The sequence below is a fragment of the Ailuropoda melanoleuca genome, chromosome 1 (assembly GCF_002007445.2).
Source record: "Ailuropoda melanoleuca isolate Jingjing chromosome 1, ASM200744v2, whole genome shotgun sequence".
NCBI lineage: Eukaryota > Metazoa > Chordata > Mammalia > Carnivora > Ursidae > Ailuropoda > Ailuropoda melanoleuca.
In genome coordinates, this window is record NC_048218.1 from 97,480,228 (window position 1) to 97,505,807 (window position 25,580).

General features: G+C 33.6%; 1 pseudogene; it reads right to left on the reverse strand.

The window, feature by feature from the left end:
• Positions 1-1,344: 1,344 nt before the first annotated feature.
• Positions 1,345-25,580, reverse strand: part of LOC105239009 — a 198,304-nt pseudogene continuing 174,068 nt past the window's right edge.

Below are 25,580 nucleotides of genomic sequence, written 5' to 3' on the forward strand. Positions count from 1 at the left end.
TATGAGAAAAAAGACATGGTTTTATCTTACAATATCTCTCAACATGAAAATATTTTCTATCTGACCACTCAATAGAGAGAAATGCTAAATTTTAGAGAACGGGTTTCACTTCTGGATCAGGGTTCTGACTCTCTCATATATCCCGGATATACACATGATTCAAATATGTATCGGACATATACGAAACAATTTAATTCTCCCCCAGAAGACATCTTCTCTTGTTTTTTGGCTAATGGTTGTTGTACAGAGATTATATAAAGGTGTAAAAATATAATTAAAATATTTTTATACTGAGATACAGTGGTATAGAATATAGTTATTTTATTTTTTATTTTACTCTTTTATTTTTTATTTTTTTGCTAAAAGTGAAGATCCTTTTAATTTCTTAGAAAGAGGTTACTTGGAGGGGGAACAGTCCTTCAAATTCCTCAGAACTAAGGTTAAGGGGGGACCTTGACCAAATAAATACTTAACAAGGATATGTTTTGATGCTCTTTAAAGTGGTATTTTTGAGTCAGGAAAATATCCAAAGAAAGATGATTCTTCTCGACGTGCTTCTCACTGAGCAAGAACTTTATGTTCACCTTTGTATGTATCAACTGCATAGTCCAGGTATTTGAACTCTGAAATAATGTAATGCAACTCACAAAGGACATTTTATCATATATAATCCTTTCATATGGAAATAAATTTTGATGCCTTTTAAATTCATGATTCCCATGAACATTTCAGTTATGATAAATTATAAAATGGCAAGAAAGATTCTTTGAAATCTCAAAGTTAGAAAAAAACTTGAGCAAAGCATATATTAAAGGGCTTCACAAATATGAAGCATAATTATTAGAATCTTGATAAAAAGCAACTTTTTTCAAGTTCAAGGTTCAAGTCTGAATCCTTGAACTTTCCAACATCAGCAAGACACCATTTGTGACTCTTCTTTTGAAAAAGCTCCAATGAGCTCATACCATGTCAGGAGCAGGTGCCTCTCCAGCCAGCACTGGACAGAAGAAGTCTGCGATATTTGCATTAAATCCAAACCCAGTCCATTGCCAGCTGTTTCCCTCGGTTTACTTGCAATCGGCAATGCACCAGGTTTTGAACCTTTTTCAGTCCAGCAGCAGTGAAAAGTGTATCCAGTTCATCTTGCGTAGAGAAGTCAACTCTAGCACCATCACCTCTCACATAGAAATTTTCAGGCAGACACTGCTCTTTCTTAAACGGAAGCTGCACCGTATCATAGGGTCCACAGTCTTGGAGAAAGAAGCATCATCACTCCGGGCTTCAGAAGCCTGCTCAGGCCGTGGATAGCCTTCTGCATCTTGTCTGGAACAACTGCTGGAGTGCTCAGTAGGTGGCAGAGGATCCAGGGAACTCATCAGCCTAGATTTCTAGGTGACTGAGTTTCTGAGTTACATTTTCTTCCACAGGAAGCATCTGTGTTTTATGTCCAAGGCTATCTGAAGAACACTGGTGTCATTCTTCTATTTTTTAAACCAGGTCCATCAGCACTGCTCCAACATTCAGGTACTTCACTCCTCTTGTTCTCAGAGAGCAAATCCTTCAAGTGATTTTGGTTTTGGCTAGCTGCCAGCTCTGGGAATTTGGTAAAAAGCCAACGCCTGTCCTTGAAAAACCCGTTTTCGTGGATTGTGTAGAAGTCATTCCAATGTATGTGGGCACTGATTTCATAATCAACTTGCTTCTCCTCCACACCCGCTCAGTGCTGTTCTCCTGGACTTTCATCTTCGCAGCCAAGGCCTGCTCTTCCTACTACTCCACCCTGTCCCAGGCATTATGGAGGAAGAAGCTTGCTGGATCCCTCAGGAACTGGCTGCAAAATGCAGCCAGCACACATTCAGCGTAAGGGCGGCCATGACACTGAAGCCCAGATACGTACACAATTATTTTAAAGACTATATTCACATGGAAATGTGCTCATAGTATATGGATAAGTTAACAATATTTAAAAGTGGCTGTCATATGATCATACACTTTTTAAATAACAGTAGAAATTTAGAGGGATAATCACCAAAACTCATAACAATTATCTCTATGAGCTGGTATTACAGAGCAAGGATATAAAGATGATTTCATTTTCTTACTATGCTTTTCTTCCTGGTGTCTTCTATTTGACATGTAATATAGTCATGATAAAACAAAATAAAAATTATTTCAATTTTGAATAAAAACTGAAAATGATGCCAACATCTATAGCTTTGTATTACATGGCTTTTTAAAAATATATGATGTTCTCAAAGAAGTAAGCAATGATACTCATTTTTAAAATAAATGGACATGTCATTTGAGGAATCATTTAGCTCAACTCCAGATCCTTAGCACTGGCAGTGGTGGAGGGTATGTTGGTCACAGGTATCTTATTTTGATGGATTTTATCAGTGTAATCAGTGTGTATAATATATAAATATGTTTTTATTTTGTAAATATATGTATACATTTATACAGAAGGTTTCTCAAAGAACCACCTCCTTAGGGATTTTTCAATTTCATTTAGAAATAAAATGCCAGGAAATAAACACATACAAAAATAATTTCAAAATTGAGGTCAACGCAGATGTATTCCAACTAAAGTATACCTATCCCCCAAGATCATACTGTTCAAGGGAATTAAAATGTTCTAACTGTACTCTCAGACAGTGAAGATGAGATATACACTCCAGTTCTGTTCAAATTAATAAAATCAGATGATCAAAATACATACAATTGTATATTTTCTACTATGCTGTAATTTTTTGGAAAAGTTATGTTGAATTTATCTCTTATCTAAATTTCTTGTATAAAAAGCAAAAGTAAAAAGAAAAGTGAGAGGAATTAATGGTAGTTATTGTAATAATGGCTTTGCTCAGTCCCAGTATTCCTTGTTTTTATTATTTAATGACTCATCCTGAAATTATGCTGAATAAATAATCAGGTACATGTGCTAACTTTCTCATTTAATCTTTATTGTTTAAAACACTTACTTGTATGAAATAACTCATTTTTAAATGGTCTTTATTAAATTATACTTGAGTACACCTAAAGAAACATTACCAAGCCAAAGAGTAAGACTGGAACTCTAATTCTGATCCAGAGTAATAAAATACCATTGCATACTGATGTAGAAATGAGCCTAAGAGATAATATGAAAACAACCAAGTTTCAGCAATGATCAAGGCAATACCTGAAAGTTATGAAAAAAAGGATTAGGAATGTAGAGGAGCTATAATTGCAGAGTTCTATTTTTAGAAAAAAGTGTTTTCAATAAGACTATAACGGTGTGACAGTAAATCTTACCACCTTGAAATAGCTACCATTAATATTTTGGTCAATGCCCATGAAAATATCAACATTCATGGACATACCAGAATACCAATTTGTATAAATTTGATCAAACTGTAATATGTTTTTTCTGTGACTATTTTGTCTAAATAACATGTATCATGGCTATCGTGTGTGTGTACGTATATGTATGTGTAAATGCATGTGTTTACACGTGTGTGTATACACACACCCCCCCACACACACACGCACATACACATACCATATGCTATTGTCAAGCTCTACTCTTGAAAACAAGATGGATCTTTCTCTAAGAAAGTGTGTGAGTTGTCACTCTCATTCACACAGGGTATTTTGAATCTTTATATCTTTACCAACCTGATAGGCACAAAATGTACATGACTGTTTTTGTGTGTATTTCTTTGGATATTGGACATTGTTTAATGGGCATGCTTATTTTTCTCTTGTCAATTCCATTGATGTAATTCGATTTTTTTTAATACAAAGCTGATCTTGTTTATTTTGATTTGATTTTTTTTGTAGTAGGGCAATGAAACATTTCTCTGGTCTGTATTACATAATTTTCTTGTTTATTTTGTCTTTCAAATGTTCACTGCATTTTTAATGTTATTTAAAATTTGTATTATTTGCATTATGTTTTAAAAGTATACACAGATACCTTAGATTGTTTATCAACTTATTTTGTATTTTTATTTTCACATTCAGTTACTTATTATCTCAATATTGTGTGTGTGTGTTGTGCATGTAATGACCTAAGGATGCAACTTTTGTGTGCTTTGAATGTCTGTGTGAATATGATTAACAAACGATGCACCAATTAATTCTATATGATTTATTAACCCATCCGTGTTTTCCTCCCTGTTTTGATGTCAATGCAATCATTATCATACATGTGACAGTATTTCTGAATTCTTCATTTTTTCTATTTGACTGCCTTCCCTTAAACCAGTATTTCTTTTAAATATTGCTATATTCATAGTCTTATCTAATGTCACTGTGGATCGTCCCTTACTTCAGCCAGTGGTCCGTTAATCTTGTGTTTTGTTGTTGTAGTTGTTGTTGTTTTGTTTGTTTGGTTTGTTTTTAGTTTTTAGGTTACCATTGCATAAATATTATTTTTCTACCTTACTATATACACTTCATAAGTGTTTTGTCAAATTACAAATAAAACCATTTTGAGCAAATACGTAAATTTCATTGTAAATAACACCTTTAAAATTAAGAATATGTAATTGCCATAATAAAAATAAGATACATAACTTTGTTATGTGATTTGTACTAGAAATTATACAAATAAAATAAGAGGCTGTGAACACTGCTTAATGGAAAAATTTAACTTAGAGTTATCTTTGTTGAGCCCACACATAAAGACTTCATAGATAACAAAACAAACATTTTAATAAGAATAGGGATAGAGGGTAAGATAGTGATTGAGGATTAAATAGGAACAAATACTAAAAACACACACATTCACACGCATTCACACACACGCATATTTCCTATTCTCAATTTTAGTGACCAATTTACCTATGTCTGATAATCTCTGAAAATAAGTCTCAGTGTCCACAGATAACATAAGTATATTATATACGACACACACAAGTTTGTAACATAAGAATGTATGCATATATACTGGAATATGTAATAGGAGTACACAAGTAGGCATGTACATGTGTGTATGAGAATATACACACATGCATATATCTACACACATATATAAACACATACGTACATTTTAGAGAGAGAATGAGAAAGAGACAGACATTTTTTCTTAGATGAGGATAAATGAGTAATGAGAAAGACTTCCTTTCAGGACATTGCTCGTTATTATTTACGCAACTTATGTAGTGTTTATGGTATAAAAATGTGCAATGTCTCCAATTTTGTATACGAGTATAATATAGATCAAAAGAGAAAAAAAAAGTAAGTAATTCTGAGCTCCTACTCCAATTCTTATAATCATCAGTTGGCTTTTTTAGATCCCTGCCATTTTATAGTTTCCAGAACAAGCTGGAGAAATATGCTCAGAATTACCTTCTGTTTTTAAATTCCTCAATGTAACAAGGCATATATTTTAGCATTATAGAGGATGCACAAAAAATTATTGAGTTCTGAATCTGACATCAGACTATCTGGCATGGGCAAGTTACTTAACCTCTTCCTGACTTTTTCCCCATTTGTAAAGTTAGGGTTATAAAAAGTAGCCTTTATAATAAAATTACAATTCTAGACACTGAAAAGGATGAAAACCAATTTTGATTTTTGTAATATATATCAACAACCTCAAAGGAAAAAATACAGAGAACATTCTTATCCTCTTTTTTTCCTTCCAATCTGACAATGTCCTATAATTTTATGAAATAATACATATTTTTTCAATAAATAGGAGGACGAACTCAAATGATTTATGTTGTCATATTTAGCTATTTGTTGTAGGATATACTAAGAAAAGAACAATATTAAATTACTCAAAAATTTTGTAACTGGAACCATGGTAAAAGAAAAAAAAAGTTTAAAGTTGTGCCACAATTAGAATATTTTTATCTTAAATAATTTTTGCTGAAATCTCACGTAAAATCAATGTAGAGAATCTGTCCTCTCCCAAGTTGTCCAGCAAATTGATTTCATCCAAATAAGCAACTGGTGTGAGAATGAAATGATTTTCCTATGCATTTCCTTTCTTTTTCTTTTCTCTTTTCATTTTTTTTTTTTTAAAGATTTTATCTGTTTGTCAAAGAAAGAGAGCACAAACAGGGGAACTGGCGGAGAAGCAGACTCCTTGCTGAGCCGGGAGCGCGATGTGACACTCCATCCCAGGACCCTGGGATCACAACCCGAGCCAAAGAGAGACGCTTAACCAACTGAGCCACCCAGGCGTCCCTCCCAGTAATTTTCTATTTGCAACCACAATATCTCTCCTACTGAAACTATATGTAATATAAGTATTTATTCAGTCTGCACATATTCTGGAGTGTTATGTGTACTCTATGTAGATTTTTGAAAAATTAAAGTTCTCTGTTTCTGCCATAAAAATCAATAATAAAGTAGAAATAAAAATAACAATAAATTAATAGGTAAAAAAACTTGAATTTGACTATTTTGAAAGTAAAATTACTAATACTTTCTTGTCAAGATAACCATTATATACAACATTCAATGTTAGTAACATTAAATATGTAATATCTTCTGAAAAGGAGGTTTCTATAAAATAGGAATATTTTATTTCAGGAAAATTGTAGACTTAAAGAAATCAGAACACTACAATGTTTAAAAACATAAAGTTTGGGGAACCTCGGTAACTCAGTCAGTTAAGCTTTGACCTCTTGGTTTTGGCTCAGGTCACGATCTCAGGGTCCTGGGATCAAGCCCCACGTTGGGCTCTGTGCTCAGCACAGAGTCTGCTTCTCCCTCTCCCTCCCCCTCAGCACTTGCATGTGCTCTCTCTCTCAAATAAATAAATAAAATCTTTAAAAAGAAATAAAGTTCAAGTAAAACAAAATAAGTTATCATTAAACTATATATCAGAAGCAAGATAAGAATGTAAATGAGACAGTAACAGAAAAAACAAGTGAGCAAAACAAAATACTATGGAAAGATGAGCTCAAAAGTGAATAAAATAGCTGTTTCAAAGTCAAGAGAGGGATGAAACACATGGGATAAGAAACTGCATAATAAAATAGCTTGTAGTAGCCATTCAGTACTGTATGACTGACAAAATTACAATCAAACACATCTAAAAGTCTCAATCAATTTGTTAATTGTAATGTTAGCATCCTTTGGGGAAAGCAGATGTATCATCATTTATGCTTGGTGACACTGTAAAAAGATTGCATCATTGATTACGAAAATGATGTCAAGAGAATAATCAGATGAGCCTGTTACCATTAGACTTTACTCCAAATCTGAATATTGAGATTTTTTTCTTTTGTTTTTTTCGATACTACCCTTTCGATAAGACTTTCACCTGCAACCGAGATCTAGGATAACTTTATATGAAGTATGTTTCTGCTATACTTAAAGGAAAACACTAAAAACTTAGGAGTGGAATTTTCTACTTTTCATTTAAGGGATGCCAAGAAATCTTGGTGACAAAAATGAGGTATTCACAAACTAGGTATTGTCTTTTCCACTTGAAAGCATGAGATTTTTTAATACATTCACACAATTTTAAAAGAATCGATATTCACATATTTTTAAAAATTATACAGTTACCCAGATTTTAAGAAAGAAGTCAAGGAGATGGAAGAGACTGAAGAATGGAAAGTCTAAGGCAAAAGGAAACAGGATGCAGAGAGAAAGGAATTCCAGCCTTACAAGTCAGTATTAGAATGGGAGACATAACTCTGTGAAAGATCAACATCAATATAAAAATATGCTTCTGCTACTTGAGGACTTCTGATTTTTCATGGCCAGCGATGTGGAAATAGAAAAGACTAAAAGATATTCATGAAAGGCACAGAGAAGTATTTTTCCCCATTGACCTATAGTTTTCTTCCAGTATTGACTTTCATTTCTAAAATTCTCATTATGAGTGCACAGTGGGTCCAATTAGACGTGTGCTAAACGTTCTAGGATCATCGTACATCCGCTGGCACTAAAAAGTGAGGAGAAACGAAATGAGCAAGAATTAAAGGTGGCCATGTCTGAGCTAGATGTGGAGACAGATATGCTGGTTTGGTTACCTAGAGCCCTAGTCTGCATGCCCTTTGACTAAATCATGTAGGTAAATACTTGGTGGAAATTACAGTGTACTACCTTATAACTGCTTTCATTCATCCAGAAGTTCTTATTTATTCTGGGATGTAGTTTGTCAAATTCCAATCTGTCTGAGAAGAGTAAGAATAAAAACAAAAACAAAACTTAACTGATCCAGAAAGCAAGAATGTCTTATAGCAACAGTGACAGAAGCAGAAGGTTTAAGCTTGAGGCTTGGGTTGGAATGTATAACTACATTTAACTACTACATGGAGCTAATTTATTTAGAGTAAATAATATTATTTTAAATAACCCTAAGGGAAATATTATAATATTTAATATTTTCTACAAAAATGTGAATTAAGAAATACTGAAAATAAAAATGAATAAATCTATTGCATGTATACTGTTATAATGTACAGGTTGCTCATGAGTCACCAGTACTAGAAACCAAGACTCTCTTATGATTTTTAAAAGCAATAATTAATTTAATCCTCACACCATCCTGTAATCTTATTTCTATCACATATATAATTAAATTAAGCTATAAATATTGAGAAGTTAAGTGCTGTAACTACCCCTTTTATAAAAATTAAAATTGGTTGAATGAGTTTTAATTAGCATAATTTTTTGTTTTCTGTTTTTTTATCGAATTGGGAGAGTATTTTTCAGGATTTAGGAGAGTTTCTAAATCTTTTTGTAGATACTAGGAAGTAAGTAAACAGTAGTTATTTGTTATCTTTTAAGGGCAGGTATAATAATATACCCTATCTATACTATATATGTGATATGCTAGACTTTGCAGTGTGTTTGTGCATATTAATCTATGAAAATGATAATACGGGAGAATTAGGGAAAAGATAATACAACTCCATTTATTCCAGCCCTAAGAACTGAGGTTTTGGAGTCAGGAAAATAGTTATCATTAGGTAGGACAGTCAGCAATCATCTCGTGGGGTAGGACTACCTTGATCTCCCTCTTTTGCCGCACTTTCTATCTCGACCTAAGCAGGAGGAATCTCACAACCTCAGAAGAGTCACATATTTAATAAGCTGATGATGAAAGATCATTCTTTTTGGTCAGTGAGTTTTGAACAGATTTGAAAATAAAGTGTGAGCGCTTGCTGCATGCTTTATGCCTAATATATGTTTTCATGTAATATTCAAAATAAATCCTAAGAATAGTTGTCCACATTTTTCAGTTAAGGAAACTGAGGCTTAGGGAAATGATATCATTGCTTAAAATATTGAATTGGAAAGTCAGTTTTTGAATTTGAGCCTCTGTGACTCCAAAAGTTATGGTATTTTTCACTGTATTATGATGTACATTCAGCAAGGAGTTAATTGAAACAAAGGCTAAAAAATGTTATTAATTGTAAAGCAACTTCTGTTGTTACTGGTGATAATCATTGGATTTAATCAATTTTTCCAATTCTTATATTTATAGTTGAACAATTTTTTAGCTTTACTAGAATTCCAGTTCTAGAAAATACTTGAGAATAATAAGCTGGAAACTACTACTTGTAATGACATAAGATATTAATATTTATAGACTTTCCCCCTATAACTCACCACCAGTGCCGCTTAATGAACAATAGAGAAATTGGATGAGTGCATCCAAGATTCAAATGATATCCATTTTTCTACGGTGGGATCTCTAAGGAACTCCAAGTCACTGTAACTCTATATCACTACTGCATACCAGGCAAAGAAGTTCCAAATTAGCACAGCCAATGCATCACAAATGTGCCTTCAGGTCACCTTCTTCCACCATGATAGCAGTAGGAATCAGGGTGACGCTGCCACAGACAGAGAATGCTTAGAAAAATATGTTTCATTCTCAGAATCCCTGTTCTTCATTGTGATACACAGTCTAGCAAACCAAGCTGCTTCCAGCCTCTCACTCTCTCTCCTTCTTTTGTTTTTGTTTTTGTTTCTGTTTTACTCCAGTGATGCCCTATGAGATATAAAAATTATATCTCTATATATAATCATATCCCTAGGAAACTCATTATTTACTCTCTCGGATAAAAGTGACAGCAATACCAATTTGCTTCAGAGACTTGGACCCAAGGTTAGACACTGGTAATCTCAAGCAATTATCTGTGACATTTGAGAGATTACAAATTGGGGACTTCAGTGTTTCAGAGTGATAAAAAATTATAAAATTTAATTATGTGAAATATATATATATATATATATATATGTATATATATATTATTTTCAGTCTTAAAGCTGGAACAGTCCTGGGTCAACCTGGATGGTTGGTCACCCTATTACTGATTAGAAATTATTAACAAAGCCTTTTATTGCAGGGATCTGAGATGATGACAGATACATTATTTTCTGTGTTTATAGCATTTATAAATATTAATTGTCCCATGTTGATTTGCTGGTCCTATAGGAATGATCCGCTTAGCATCTTAGAGCAGACTGGGCTTTTAAATACTGTTGTAGCTAGCATTCACACAAGGTTCCAAAGACTTCCAACTTTAGTGGGACTCTGATACCTAGGGAAGTTTCTTGTACTGCTCACTGCACATTTATTTTACAGTTGTGATAGAAATAGGAGGTCAGTTAACTTCTTGCAGCATCCTGTCCCATCTCCACTAATCTTAGGAAACTCACTGAAACTACTTTTCATGTGATGCTAATAATAAATAATAACTTTTCTGAACTTATGTGTTGGCATGTTATTCATTTCCACAAATACAATATTTAAGAATAGTTTTCATCTAGTTTGTTATTAATACCAGTTTAAACATGATTTATATCTTCCTCACCCAAAATTATAATGAAACAATACAAATCAAAGCCAAAAGTTAAAAAGGCAAACTGAATTAAACCAATGTCGAATAGCCAACCAAAGAAACCCAGTTTCCCCACACTGCTCTTTCACAGCTCCACCCCACTTCTTTATAATTTCCTCTCTTAGGCTTTCTTAGCCCAGATTCTTAAGAGAATTATCAATGTTACTTTGCAATTGATCTTTTAACCAATAAAATGCAGGGTTTTGTCTTTTTTTGGGGGGGAGGGGCCTTACTTAGTACAATTTCTGCTATTTCTGTCTCAAAGCAGTGAGATTTTTCTTTTGTCGTCAAATTCAGTGGACACCTTGAATTTAAAGGAATAAAGGAAAACAGATAACATCAAATTGCAGTAAACTGCAAGAACTACTTTCATGAGAAATGCAATTGATACAAAACTATTATTTTTTTTTAAAGATTTTATTTATTTATTCAACAGAGAGACAGCCAGCGAGAGAGGGAACACAAGCAGGGGGAGTGGGAGAGGAAGAAGCAGGCTCATAGCGAAGGAGCCTGATGTGGGGCTCGATCCCACAACGCCGGGATCACGCCCTGAGCCGAAGGCAGACGCTTAACCGCTGTGCCACCCAGGCGCCCCTGATACAAAACTATTATTAAGATGAAATTTATCGGTCATTAAAGAAAAAAATCTCATAGGTCCAGCTATACTAAAATAAAAGGTAACACTCATTCCAAGGCACTCAAATTTGGAAACATATAAGGAAGATTTATGCTGAAATGACAAGCAGTCTGAAGGCAAAATAAAATGTATCTGAAGAGTAAAGCTTAGTGAAGTATATTTTCCTCTTTTTTTTTTTTTTTTTAAATTAGAATATAAACAACCAATGAGTAAGACTGCTCTGGAAACCTGCCTTGTCAGGAATTCCTAAACCTTCTTGAAAGCACTTCTAGAGAAGCAACTGAGATAGTCCTAAAAAAAACAGATTAATATCACTTGCAAAGTTTGCTTTGCAGAATGTTTAAAGAGTTGCAAAGATTTTGGTAAAAATAGAATTAAGGGACCAACTTCAAAATTAGAGACTTTTAGCATTTTCCAAAACTGGATAATTTTGGGTTGCAGATTAGAAAAAGAGAACAGAAATTCAAACCAAGGAAATTCTAGTTCTGAAGGTAAGAGCCACAGTACTTTAAAAGTAATCATTTGTCCCTAGATATAGTAAAGAGGCAGTGTCTCCAAATGTTTTCAGTGCTTCAATAAAATGATATAAAATTCACTCCTTAAAATGAATAAAAGGAACATATCTGCAAATCATTAAAAATATCCATACATATTAAGAATAAAGTACTGTTTATTTGTCAGTCTTTCCTTTGCAACAATTGACAAGGTAGACATTTTATTCTTTGAGGAAAGTTAACCATTTCCTATGATTATGAATAATAATACACCTATTGCCCTCAGTTAATGCCTGCTGAATAATGGAAAGGCAAATGTGATGTGCTGTTTCTGCTTCATATGCGCACATGCACACATACCTTGCCAGTTGTCATGAAAACACTGGAGTGATCCCAGATACTGTAGTAGATGCAATAATAGCCCCCTCAAATGTTTCTCATCAAATCCTTACAACCCTAACATGTTACTTTGCATACCAAAAAGGATTTTGCAAATGTGACTAATTTAAGGATTATGGGGAGATTATCCTCCAACCCCCCCCCCAAATCATTTGAGTTGATCCACTGTGATCACAATGGTCTTTATTAAAAAAAAAACACACACAAAAAAAAGAAAAAACACAAAAACCAAAACAAGATTGTCAGGCTCAGAAAAAGGAGATATGACAAAGGAGGTAAAGGTTGGAATGATGGACTTTGAAGTTGGAGGAAGGGGCCATGAGCCAAGGAATATGAGCAGTTTCTGAAACTGAAATCTCCACTGGATCCTCTAAAAAGAATGCAGCCCAGACAACATCTTGATTTTAGCCCTAAAAGACTCATCTTTGATTTCTGACCTTAAGATCTGTAAGATAATAAATTTGTGTTATTTTAAGCCACTAAATTTGTGATAATTAGAGCAGAAATAGGAAGCTAATACAAATACATTTTTTAAATGGTACTATTAACAAACAGATACAAATAAAATTTTTAAATAGAACTATACAGTTCCTTTTGAGAAAGTTTTCTAGTTTCCACTCCTGATAATATCACTGGCTAAAGGAAGATGTTTCTTACAGTTTTCCCATATCAACTCTTACGTAAAACGTGAACAACATGAATTTTATCAATAACTTGTACCTAAAATCCAAGTCATAAAACTAGTTTAAAAATAGCAATAAAATTGGGATTAATATATTATCTTCATAGACATCAATGTTTTCTTGTTTAAATGTTCAGATTCAAAATATATTTGAAGGATTTTGTACACAGGAAAATACAATATATAAAATCACTTATATTCCTGTCATCATAGGACTAGGCAAATGCCAATGATAACCTAACTTTTTTTTTTAACAAAATGAGAGAAAATAAAACCCTAGACTCTTTAAAAGAAATTTCATTACAGATATTGTTGATTGTGTGTGTTGCCTTGAGATTTGGTATTGAGAATTGATGATTACCCGGTTAGGTCTTAATTCATATTAAGAAAATGGACTCTATTGTTCATCAGATGGCTTCAAACCTATCTACTGTCTTCACAGGAGTGAATGTAATTTATGTGCTGGCAAAGCCTCACACTTAATACCCAGAGAAGAAAACGATGGCATGAAATATGCATATGCTATTCAGTAGACAGTTCCAATTATAATCTATTGACTACCGTAACAGTGAGTTTCTGAAACGAGAAGTCTACTCAGACTAATACTTGGCTATAAATATTCATTGAAATTTCCACAACAGATTATTTATCTAGTTGCTGCCACTACACTGGCATTAAAAATTAGAACAATTCTGGATCTGGTGATAAGAATTTTCTGGAAAGTTTTATTAGGTTGCATTCTCTTTATTCATAGATACTAATTTTTTATATACTGATCAGAAGCAAAATAAAGCAGGTTTAAAATTTGAGGATCTCAACTCTAACTCCTCTTAAAAGTAATGTCCTCTATTTACTGGTCCTAAAATATGATTTAACCAAGTTCTTCAGGCCTACCTATTCCACGATCTTGTCATCCTTTTTCTCAAATCACCATCTCAGGCACATTTGATTTAACATTTTCTGTGCTAAGTAAATTTGAACTTTCCCGATTTTGAACCTTCCAAATACTACATATAAAAAATATTTTCCATCCTGACTAGACTATCACAAATCTTTCCAAGTCAGTTTTAGACATGAATATTAAAGAGCTTTTGAAATATCATTTCCTTCAGATATTTCATAAATCTCAGAAAGCTATTTTAGATCAAATACACTCATCTACCACCCTGCATAACCTGCATGTGGATTTATTCTATTTCCTCTCATCTATGTCTTTAAGGAAAATAAAATTATTTGGCAAAATACTTTAGATTTTATTTGACATATAAAATGAGTCACTATTACTGGGGACAATATATACATATATAATAAAATAAATTATCTTTCTATAAGTATATGATCTTAAAGAATAGCATTTGATTAAAATTTATGTTGCCTATCTACAAGGGGTTTGATAAAACAGGTGAATCTGAACATAGGTAATATAAGAATGGAGAAAGGGAACTGATTAGACCCAGGCATATGACATGGGCAGCCAAAAGAGCAGCAGAGGAGATAGATAAATTGATAAGTCCAAAGTCTGTCAGAGGGAGACTATATTTAGAATTACCACCTAAGGAAAATTAAAACATTAATTCAAAAAGATATATGCAATTCTATGTTTATTGAAGCATTATTTACAATAGCCAAGATATGGAAGTAATCTATCCATAGATGACTGGATAAAGAAGATGTGGTATATACACAATGGAGTGTTACTCAGCCATAAAAAAGAATGAAATCTTGCCATTTGCAACAACATGGATGGAGCTAGAGCATATTATACTTGGTGAAATAAATCAGACAGAAAAAGATAAATGCTGCATGATTTCACTTATATGTGGAATCTAAAAAAATGAAACAAATGAACAAACAACAACAAAGAGAAAAAGACTCATAAATATAGTAAACAAACTAGTGGTTGTCAGAGAAGAGAGTAGGTGGATAGATGAAACAGGTTAAGGGGATTAAGAGGTATACACTTTCAGTTATAAAATAAGTCAGGGAGATGAAAAGTACTACATGGGGACTATAGTCAATAATATTGTAATAAATTTGATGACAGATGGTAACCACATGGTAAGAATTTGTAATGTATATAATTGTCAAATCACTTTGTTATACACCTGAAACTAATAACACATTATATGTCAATTATGTTCAGTTAAAAAATTGCTAAGAAAAGTCTGCTAAGAATGACCTAGGGAATATTTCAAAATATAACAACTGGTATGTTCTCCACACATTATAGGACAAATGATATTTAGGGGGATGGGTTACACTCATATAAAGACTAAAGAATTCCAGGTAACAGGCATTCATTAAATAGGCATCTGGGATCTCAAAAAAGGAGATGTCTTACTAAAGGTTTGGTAAGCACTTGGTAGGCAAAGGCCAGGAATGATATTGTTTAAGTATGTACAGGACAGTTAAGAAAACTGTAAATTTGTCCCCTCCATTTATAATCTTGAACCCATTTGGAAAAATTGATTGAAAAAAAATGGATCTGTCCTAGAGTGTGGATTATAGAGTACATTGGTGAAATGAATGTGTCAAGAAATAGATAGCCTGATTGGGTAAGATTAAAAATGTACATGCCCCTATGACTTAACAGTTACACTCTTAGATACATGCCTTAGAGAAACTCTTGCATATGGGAACAAAGAGATGATACAAATATGCAAAAAAAAAAGTCTATATCAACATCATTTATATTGGAGGAAAACTAGAAATAACCTAAATGCCCCTCAACAGGGGTATAAATAAATAACCTGTGGTGTGTTCAAAAATTGGAATCCTCATGGGGCACCTGGGTGGCTCAGTCATTAAGCATCTGCCTTCAGCTCAGGTCATGATCCCAGGGTTCTGGGATCGAGCCCCGTGTCGGGCTCCCTGCTCAGCGGGAAGCCTGCTTCTCCCTCTCCCGCTCCCCCTGCTTGTGTTCCCTCTCTCACTGTCTCTCTCTCTGTCAAATACACAAATAAAATCTTAAAAAAAAATAAAACAAAACAACTGCAATCCTCAGGAAAAATGAAAATGAATACATTATAGCTATATACATCAACATAAATAAGTTACATAAATAGAAGGGAGAGTTAAAATCATAGAACATATGTAAAGTTTTAAAAAGTTTAAAAATTGTATATGTTGTTTAAGATATAAATATGTTTTAAAATGTAGATAAATAATAAACACCCAATTCATGATAAGAATGGTTCTTGGGAGGGGTGTGCAAGGATAAACCAGCAGGAAGACAAGTGCAGTGGACATTAACAGTAACTGTAGTATTTGATTGTGTTTTATTTTCTAAAACTTAGATATCCCCATCTTAGATTCTCCACCTTCGATGTCCAAGTTAAATTCAACAAGGTTCCAAAAATCCCTTCTTCTAGGCTAGTTTGAAACTCCATCTCCGTCACTCAATCATCACTTCTTCCAAGGTTTGGAGCAGAATCTGTGCAAAGGCTACAAGTCTTCAGACAAATCAACACCCCCACCACCCGTCCAACCTTACTTTCAATCACTCGCTTGTTCACTCAGGTCTAATGTGTAGGCCTCATATATGTTCCTCAAATCTACCAGGGAAGCCCCTGCTGAAGTAACTTTGTACTTATGTTCTCTCTAGAAACATCTGGTCCTAGAGTTATATGCATGACTCCTACCTCACCTTCTTCAAGTACTTGGCTTAAATGTTATCTTAGAGAAGCTTTCTTTTACCAATCTGCTAAAAAGCCAATTCCCCACATCCATCCTCCTTATCACTCTTTATTCTTTAAACTTTTTTCTTCACCAGACTTATCTCACACACTACAGAGCTTACTGATTGCTTTATTGTTCCCAGGCCTTGAAGACAAAACAAAATTTTTGTGCATTTTTTTAGTGTTATAACACACGGTAGGTACTTGGTATATATTTTAAGTGAAACAAACGGCGTCTGACTCAAGTCCTACATGCCTGATACCTGGATGTATGTTCTAGAAGCCAAAAGACTGTTGACAACCTTCGATTCTGTTGCTCTCATGTTTTGTTGATGTGCAAGAAAGTAGACATCAAGGTGCAGAGCCAAGTAACCAGAATGCAGTCTCACAAGGTGTCTCCTGCAGCTTCCTCACTGCATTTCATTTTTTAGTTTTTCAGTGAATCTTGCATCTTCCTATCTTTCATGCAATCACTCCTTTTTTTAGACATTTTAGTCTCTTCTTATACGTCACCTTCTATTCCGCCCCCTTGAAACCCAATAAACTTAATCATTAAAATAAAACTTCCTATGTCATAAAAACTTCTACATTTGTCCTAAATGCACAACTTTTTACTGAGAAAAAGTAGTAGAAAATGACCTGCTATCTCCTTCCAATGAGGAAAAATAAAATACTGAGGGGGAAAAAAGTCTTCAATGAACTATATTTTTATATTATAGCAACATATGAAGGGCCATAACTGGTTACCATTACGCTCTTAGTCTTTAAAATTTGTATCGTTTTTGCTCATTTTCCTTAAAAAACAGAGTTGAAATTATTTTTCCAGTAATCACCATGAATTTTGAAAACACGTAGACTCAGCATTGTATCTTGCCTTTGTGCACAAAAGAACATATTTTCGAGTGGGTCAGGGACCTGAATTTGGCCTTATTAGCTCAGTGGTTTAAACAACTTAGCTGATTTCTCATATAAAATTATTTAAAGCTGTCTGAATTACTGAATTAAGCAAAATACAGCCAAATTATACTCAATCATAAAAGATTGAAAACCTAATTATATGTGTCAATATAAATATTAAAAGAATAACAACTGCCAATATTTAAGAAATGTTATACAGAATAGTTCAATTTTAAAGAAAAAACAACATTTTACATGTGAATGATATGAGAAATTTCTTTTAGTGGCAAATTTAAATACTTGCTTCTGTACAATACAAAAAAAAATAAAGATTCAAATTCAATTCCATGCTTTGTTCATCATTTTTATGCTGTACTAGGTATCTTAACAATAGAAGAATATTTGAAATCATCATTGCAGTGTCCTGCTTTTGTTTCAAGAGTATTAATTATTCACGTAGGAGGAGGAAAAGCTAAGGCATGATGATTATAGTAGTCTCCCAATCAATTGATTATCCAGAGTTCACATCACTTAATTATAGGTTATAAAAAAAAGAAAAGTGAATGACTTTTTCTGCTTGCATTATTTGTTCAAATTTATCATGAATTTTAGGCTTTTTTTCCTTCAGAAGAAAATACTTCTACTTATTTTTAGTGAAAATGATTTTTTTCTTGAATTCTATCAATGGTTTGACATATCTAACGTGTGATTCTGACAGGAAAAATATACCTTCTTTCAAGAGATAAAAACAAGTTAAGTACTATGATAAATATATATTACTTCTAGGCAGTTCAATCATATTATCAGTGTTCTCTAAAATAGAGGGTTAGAAAGTCTAACATTCTATCCTCACTTTCCTTCAATATGTTGTCAAGGGAAGGTTAACAATTTGAGTCCTGTGGTGACAATGATGTGGTCAAATGATCAGGAGAATCTAAGCAGAACCTAGGTCATATTTTAATAAAAAGGGAAGTCAGACTAAATTTGTACTGTTAGGGGAAAGGGGAAATTAATATCCTTATATTTAATGAAAGGTCATGAATAAAACAGACTTCAGAGGTTGTTTTTAAGATTTACAGAGATATATTTGACACTGTGCAAATAAACATTCGCAAGCCCTAGTGTAAATTTACATCCCCTGGGATTAGAAAAAGAAGAACAAACTAAGCCCAAAGTTAGCAGAGGGAGGAAATAAATATTAGAGAAGAAATAAATAAAGAATAGAAAAAATTAAAAACAATATTAACAATATTAAAAATTCAACAAAACTGAGAGTTGGTTTTTTGAAAAGATAAATCAATAAACCCTAAATGGACTAAGAAGAAAAGAGAGAAGACTCAAATAAATAATTTAGATATTAATAATATTGGAATAGAAGACTCAGGGGGGAAAAAAAGACCTTAAAGGACTATCAGCTATCATTATGCCAACTAACGGCTGGATAACCTAGATGTGATGCATAAATTCCTAGAAACATGCCATCTACCAACACTGAATCAAAACCTGAACAGACCAAGAATAAACAGTAACATCGAATCAGTAATCAAAAAACCCCAATAAAAAAGCCCAGGATCAGATGGCTTTACAGGTAAATTCTACCAAACATTCAAAGAATTAATACCAATCCATCTTAACCTTTTTCAAACAACAAAAAAAGAGGGACAATTTCAAGCTCATTTTATGAGGCCAGCATCACCCTTATACTGAAACCAGGAAAAAACAACACAAGAAAAGCAGACTGTAGGCCAATACCCCTGAGGCACACTGAGACAAAAATCCAGCACTTTAAAAACATCACACACCATGACCAAGAGGATTTATCCTAAGGATGCAAGAGTAATTCAACATTCACCAATCAATGTGATATACTACATTTAAAAAAAATGAAAGACAAAAACCCATATGACCATCTAAATAGATGCAGAAAAAGCATTTAGATGTGGAGAAAGTGAACCTTTGTACACATCTGATGAGAATGTCAATTGGTACAGCCATGATGGAAAATAGTATGAAGTTTTCTCAAAAAATTAGAAATATGACTATTAGATAATCCAATAATCCTACTTCTGGGTTTATAACCAAAATAAATTAAATCAGTATCTTGAAGATACACCTGAACTCTTATGTTCACTGCAGCATATTAACAAGAACCAAGATATGGAAACAAATTTAAATGGCCATCAATTGATATTTATCTCTCTCTCATACAGACAGACACACACACACTTGAATATTATTTAGGCTGAAAAAGAAGTAAATCCTACCTTTTGCAACAGTAGTAAACCTGGGGACATTATGCTAAACAAAATAAGCCAGACACAGAAAGACAATACTGCATAATTTCACTTCTATGCAGAATCTAAAACAGTCGTATTCATAGAGCAAAGAGTAGAATAGAAGTAGTCAGGGGCTGGGAAGGATGGGGAAATGGGGAGATGTTGATCAAGGAGGACAAAATTTCAGTAACGCAAGATGAACAAAGTATGATAATGTGACTTTAATTAACAACACTGTATTGTATACTTGAAATTTACTAAGAGGATGGATCCCAAGTGTTGTTCTCACCACTCCTCCCAAAAAAAAGAAAAAAAAAATGATAACTATGTGAGGTGATGGATATGTTAATTAACTTGATTGTGGTGATTACATCACAATATACATGTATATAAAAACATTAACTTATACAACTTAAATATGTACAATTTTTATTTGTCAGTTACACTATATTCAGTAGGCCTAATCTATATTGTGGCCTATTTTTGTCCTATTTGTGAGCTAAGAATGTGTTTTTTTTTTAAGGTTTATTTATTTATTTGAAAGAGAGAGAGTGAAGAGGGAGGGGCAGAGGGAGAAGGAGAGACAGAATATCAAGCAGACTCCCCGCCGATCATGGAGCTGACATAGGGCCAGATCCCAGAACCCTGAGATCATGACCCAAGCTAAAACCAAGACCCAGACGCTCAAGTGACTGAGTCACCCAGGCGCCCCAGGATGCTTTTTACATTTTAAATAGGAATAGTGTGTCCATAAGTAGGCTCATTTATATGTGGCCAATTGATTTGAGAGAAGGTGCAATAGCAATTCACAAGTGATTTTGGAACACGATTTGTGGAACAATTCATTATTTACATGCTAAAAAATAAGCCATAATCAATACTTCCTGCTATAAACAAAAGTAACTCAAAATTGATCAGAGATTTATACACAAAACTATCCATTTTAGAAGGATTTGCAAGAGGAAATCTTTTTGATCCTATGTTTAGAAAATTTTCTTAGATATGACACCAAAGGCATTATTCATAAAAGAAAAATGAATAAATTGGACTTTATCAAAATTAAGAACTTCTTGTTCTTTAAAACACAATGTTAAGAAAATAAAAAGAAAAACCAGAGACTGGGAGAAAATATTTGCAAATTATATATCTGATAAATGTTTTGATGCTAGATTGTTTTAAAAAGCTCAAAATTCAGTAATAAGAAAACAAATAACCCAATAAAATATGGGCAAGTATTCTGAAGAAATATATTACCAAATAAGGACATAAANATAAAATAAAATCTTTAAAAAAAAAATTAAGAACTTCTTGTTCTTTAAAACACAACGTTAAGAAAATAAAAAGAAAAACCAGAGACTGGGAGAAAATATTTGCAAATTATATATCTGATAAATGTTTTGATGCTAGATTGTTTTAAAAGCTCAAAATTCAGTAATAAGAAAACAAATAACCCAATAAAATATGGGCAAGTATTCTGAAGAAATATATTACCAAATAAGGACATAAAAGAATCTCCAAACTTACACAATGCTATATGTCATTTATATCTCAGGAGAGCTGGGAAACAAGAAGTGGAGGGACTTTTGACATAGGCAGACACAAACAAGGTAATATAAAGATAGAGCAGAGAGATGTAGCCATAATGCCAACGTCCACTAGAAACCGGAAGGGGCAAGGAACGGATACTCCCTTAGAGCTGGGAACTCTGGAGGGAACACAGCCCTACCCATAGCTAGATTTCAGACCTCTGGCCTTCCAAACTATGAGAGAATACATTTCTGTTGTTTAAGCTAGACATAGGCAGACACAAACAAGGTAATATAAAGATAGAGCAGAGAGATGTAGCCATAATGCCAACGTCCACTAGAATCCGGAAGGGGCAAGGAACGGATACTCCCTTAGAGCTGGGAACTCTGGAGGGAACACAGCTCTACCCATAGCTAGATTTCAGACCTCTGGCCTTCCAAACTATGAGAGAATACATTTCTGTTGTTTAAGCTATATGTTTGTGGTCACAAAACAACAACAAAAAACACATCCCTTTCTATGCTAAATTACATTTTAAGGTCTTCTTTCAGGTAACCCAAACTGGGATAGACACGGTTATCAAAAATTCTGGAGGCATTATTCTAAGTGAAATAAGTCAATCAGAGAAAGACAATTATCACATGATTTCCCTCATATGTGGAATACAAGGAATAATGCAGAGGACAATAGCGGAAGGGAGGGAAAACTGAATGGGAAGAAATCAGAGGGGCAGACAAACCATGAGAGACTCTTTACTCCTGGAAACAAACTGAGGGTTGCGAATAGGGAGGTGGGTGGGAGGATGGGGTAACTGGGTGATGGGCATTAAGGAGGGCACTCGATGTGATGAGCACTGGGTGTTATATGCAACTAATGGATCATTGAACACTATATCAAAAACTAAGAACGTACTATATGTTGGCTAATTGCATTTAAATTAAAAAAAGAAAAAATTCTGGAATAACAACTCACAATTCCACAAATAAAAATGAAAGGATCCTTTTATACCACTACACTAATTCCTGGGGAAGTTTTCTGTTTCTCCTCATCTGTTAGAAAACTAGTCCGAGAACTGGGCCATTTAATCTATCAAAGACACTAGGGTGCACATTTGTTATGTGCTTACTCCTTATACCAGTGGAGCAGGCATTAATATGACTAGACCCCCCCAAAACTATATGAGTGACGGGATACAAATCACCCATATATTACTCTAAGAAGAAGAGAGAAATGGAGTGCTGTGTAGACAAAATAAATGCCCTTTGGTATACCTTTCCCTACAACAAATCCCCATTTCAGATTGTAAGTCATAAAGCAATGAACATTTCTTATACATGGCACCTATCTATAAGTGTGAGAATGCTAATACAACTTTGCCCAACTTCATTAATATACATTTTAGTCAAAATAACACAACCTAATAACTCTGGTTACCTGTTAAGGGCTGAACTGTGCGCCCCTAAAATTGGTATGATCAGGTTCTGATCTCCAGTGCCTGAAAATATGACTATATTGAAGGTAAGTCCTTTAAGAGGTAATTAAATTAAAATGCAGTCAGGGTTATCCCTTAACCAATATGACTGGTATCTTTATAAAAGGAGGAGATCAAGACACAGGCATACACAGGAGAAAGATCAAGTGAAAACACTGGATGAAAATGGATCTACAAGCCAAGGAGAGAGGCCCTCAGAACGAAACCAATCCTCCCAACAGCTGGATCGTGGACTTACATACTTTAGGGTTATGAGGTAACAGCTTTGTGTTGTTTAAGCCACTTAGTCTGTGGTATCTGTTATGGCAGCTCTAGCAAACTAATTCATTACTGGAAGATAATATTTGTAATATATCAAATGCAAATGTAAATGATAATTTAAAAATAAGTAAAAATAATAATTAGCAATATCTAGACTGCTTTCCTTTATAAAACCTCATGAGTAACATCATTAAAATATATATTATGATTTATATGGATATTTATAAATGCTTCACTAGCTTTGCTTTCTAAGGTAAAGAAAAGGGTGTTTATCATGAGAAAAAATCATTCATATTCATTGTATTTGTACACATTAATGATTGATTTATATGCGTGAATATAACCATTTTAGAATCCACTCAACTAGAAAACTCTTGCTCATCTTCTGTATAATTAATTATTACATTAAACAATATTCAATTATAAGTTAATCAAAATCATTAACATTTAACCTTACATTTCTGTCATAAGGTAAATAAGGAACAGTAACTGTATTTTTCCCAAAACCTCATTATTTTTAATGCATAATGAATAGTACTCAAGGAAGACCATTGATTTCAGTTAAGTGTACTGACTGACACATAAGAGCATTATGAAGATGATATAATATTCTAAGGAAGAAATGCACTAAATTTTCAGAAAAAGACTGGTTTGTAGTTATGTTTTTTCCATCAAAATTAAACATTTGCCTTTTTTTAAAAGATTTTATTTGTTTATTTGAGAGTGACAGAGTGAAAGAGAGATCAAGAGCCAGGGGAGGGTATAAGGAGAAGCAGGCTCCCCACTGAGCAGGGAGCCCAACGCAGCACTCAATCCAGAACCCTGGGATCAGGACCTGAGCCAAAGGTAGACGCTTAACCATCTGAGCCACCCAGGTGCCCTAAATCTTTGCTTTTTTAAATCACTAAAAATGTTGCAGTCCTTTTACTACTGTATAACCTAGCCCACTCACACTGGCATACATATTATCAGTGATGGGCTACTGATAAAATGCAAAATATGTGGCATTACCTTAACATTTATTAGCTAGCAGCATGGGAATGATTGCTGGTGTTGTCAAGATGGTAATCCATTATACATAACAGCAGTTTTTTTAAATGCAAATGTTGCCTTAAGTTACAAGCGATGTAGACCATATACCATAAAGCCTGTAGCTCCGTGGGAAAGGCTGGTAATTTACTTAATGGCAGCATGTCATAGTTACTGTCGATCTCACTTAGTAAGATTTTGCAAGAAAAATATGAGTTCAAAATAACTGAAGAACTTCACTTACTAGTCAGAATGCAGAAAATAAAGACTGATCATTGCTCTCACCATAAAAAGAAGTGATTAAAAGGTTTTTTCCCCTAAAATGGTACGATTTTAAATTAGTTTCATGTCCTACATACATGCACACACATTTGGATTTTCTAATGTTACCTTATTTTTAGATTCCAGTTATGCACTTTTGGCAAATAATATGCAAGTGAGATTATGAGCCATAAAAAAGCAGCAAACATTTCTTACACAGTGGCACTTATCTCATATTAAGATAATATCAATATAACCTTACTCAATTTCATTAATATAAATTTTAGTTCAATGTATATTTGTTCTTCTAAAAGTGCATTGTGTCAGGAAACTCATGGAATTCATATGATTCAGTACTGGTGGTGTTAATTTTATTCACATGATTAAGGTAGGGCCTGGGAGATTTCTTTAATTACTATCTGTTTCTTTTGTATTTCACAACTATTTTTGGACAAGATACTTTAATCCTATACAGATAAAGTCTTATTATTCAAACTTTCACCCAATAATTTTAGTATTCATGATGATTCTTGGTTAAATAAATTATTACAACAGTGTTTTCAAAGTAGTGATTAATCATTTCTTTTAAAAATTGCTTATTAATGTTTGTCTTTCTACTGTGAAGAAGGGCTTTCTTTTGTCATCATTTCTTTATATCAGGGCTTTCTTTTGTCATCATTTCTTTATATCAGGGTGGATTCAGAAATTTTTAAATTATTCAGTAGGTAATAGCCCTTTATTTGTGGCATAATTGCCTCATAGTGAAGGGAAGACTCTTCAAGCTGGATCTTTTATCTTTTGGCTTGTCCCTTTTATTCCTTCAGCACTTTCTTACTTTCCAGACAAGATATTCTAGATTCTTCTTGAACTTTTGCTGCTCTAGGCCTGGAATTAGGCCTTTTCCCAAGGATTAACAGTTTTTTTTTTCTTTTTAGATTTTATTTATTTATTTGAGAGAGTGAGAGAGCACAAGTGGGGGGAGGGACAAANAAATTAGGCCTTTTCCCAAGGATTAACAGTTTTTTTTTTTCTTTTTAGATTTTATTTATTTATTTGAGAGAGTGAGAGAGCACAAGTGGGGGGAGGGACAAATGCAGATTCCCTGCTGAGTAGGAAGCCCAACATGGGGCTGAATACCAGGCCCCC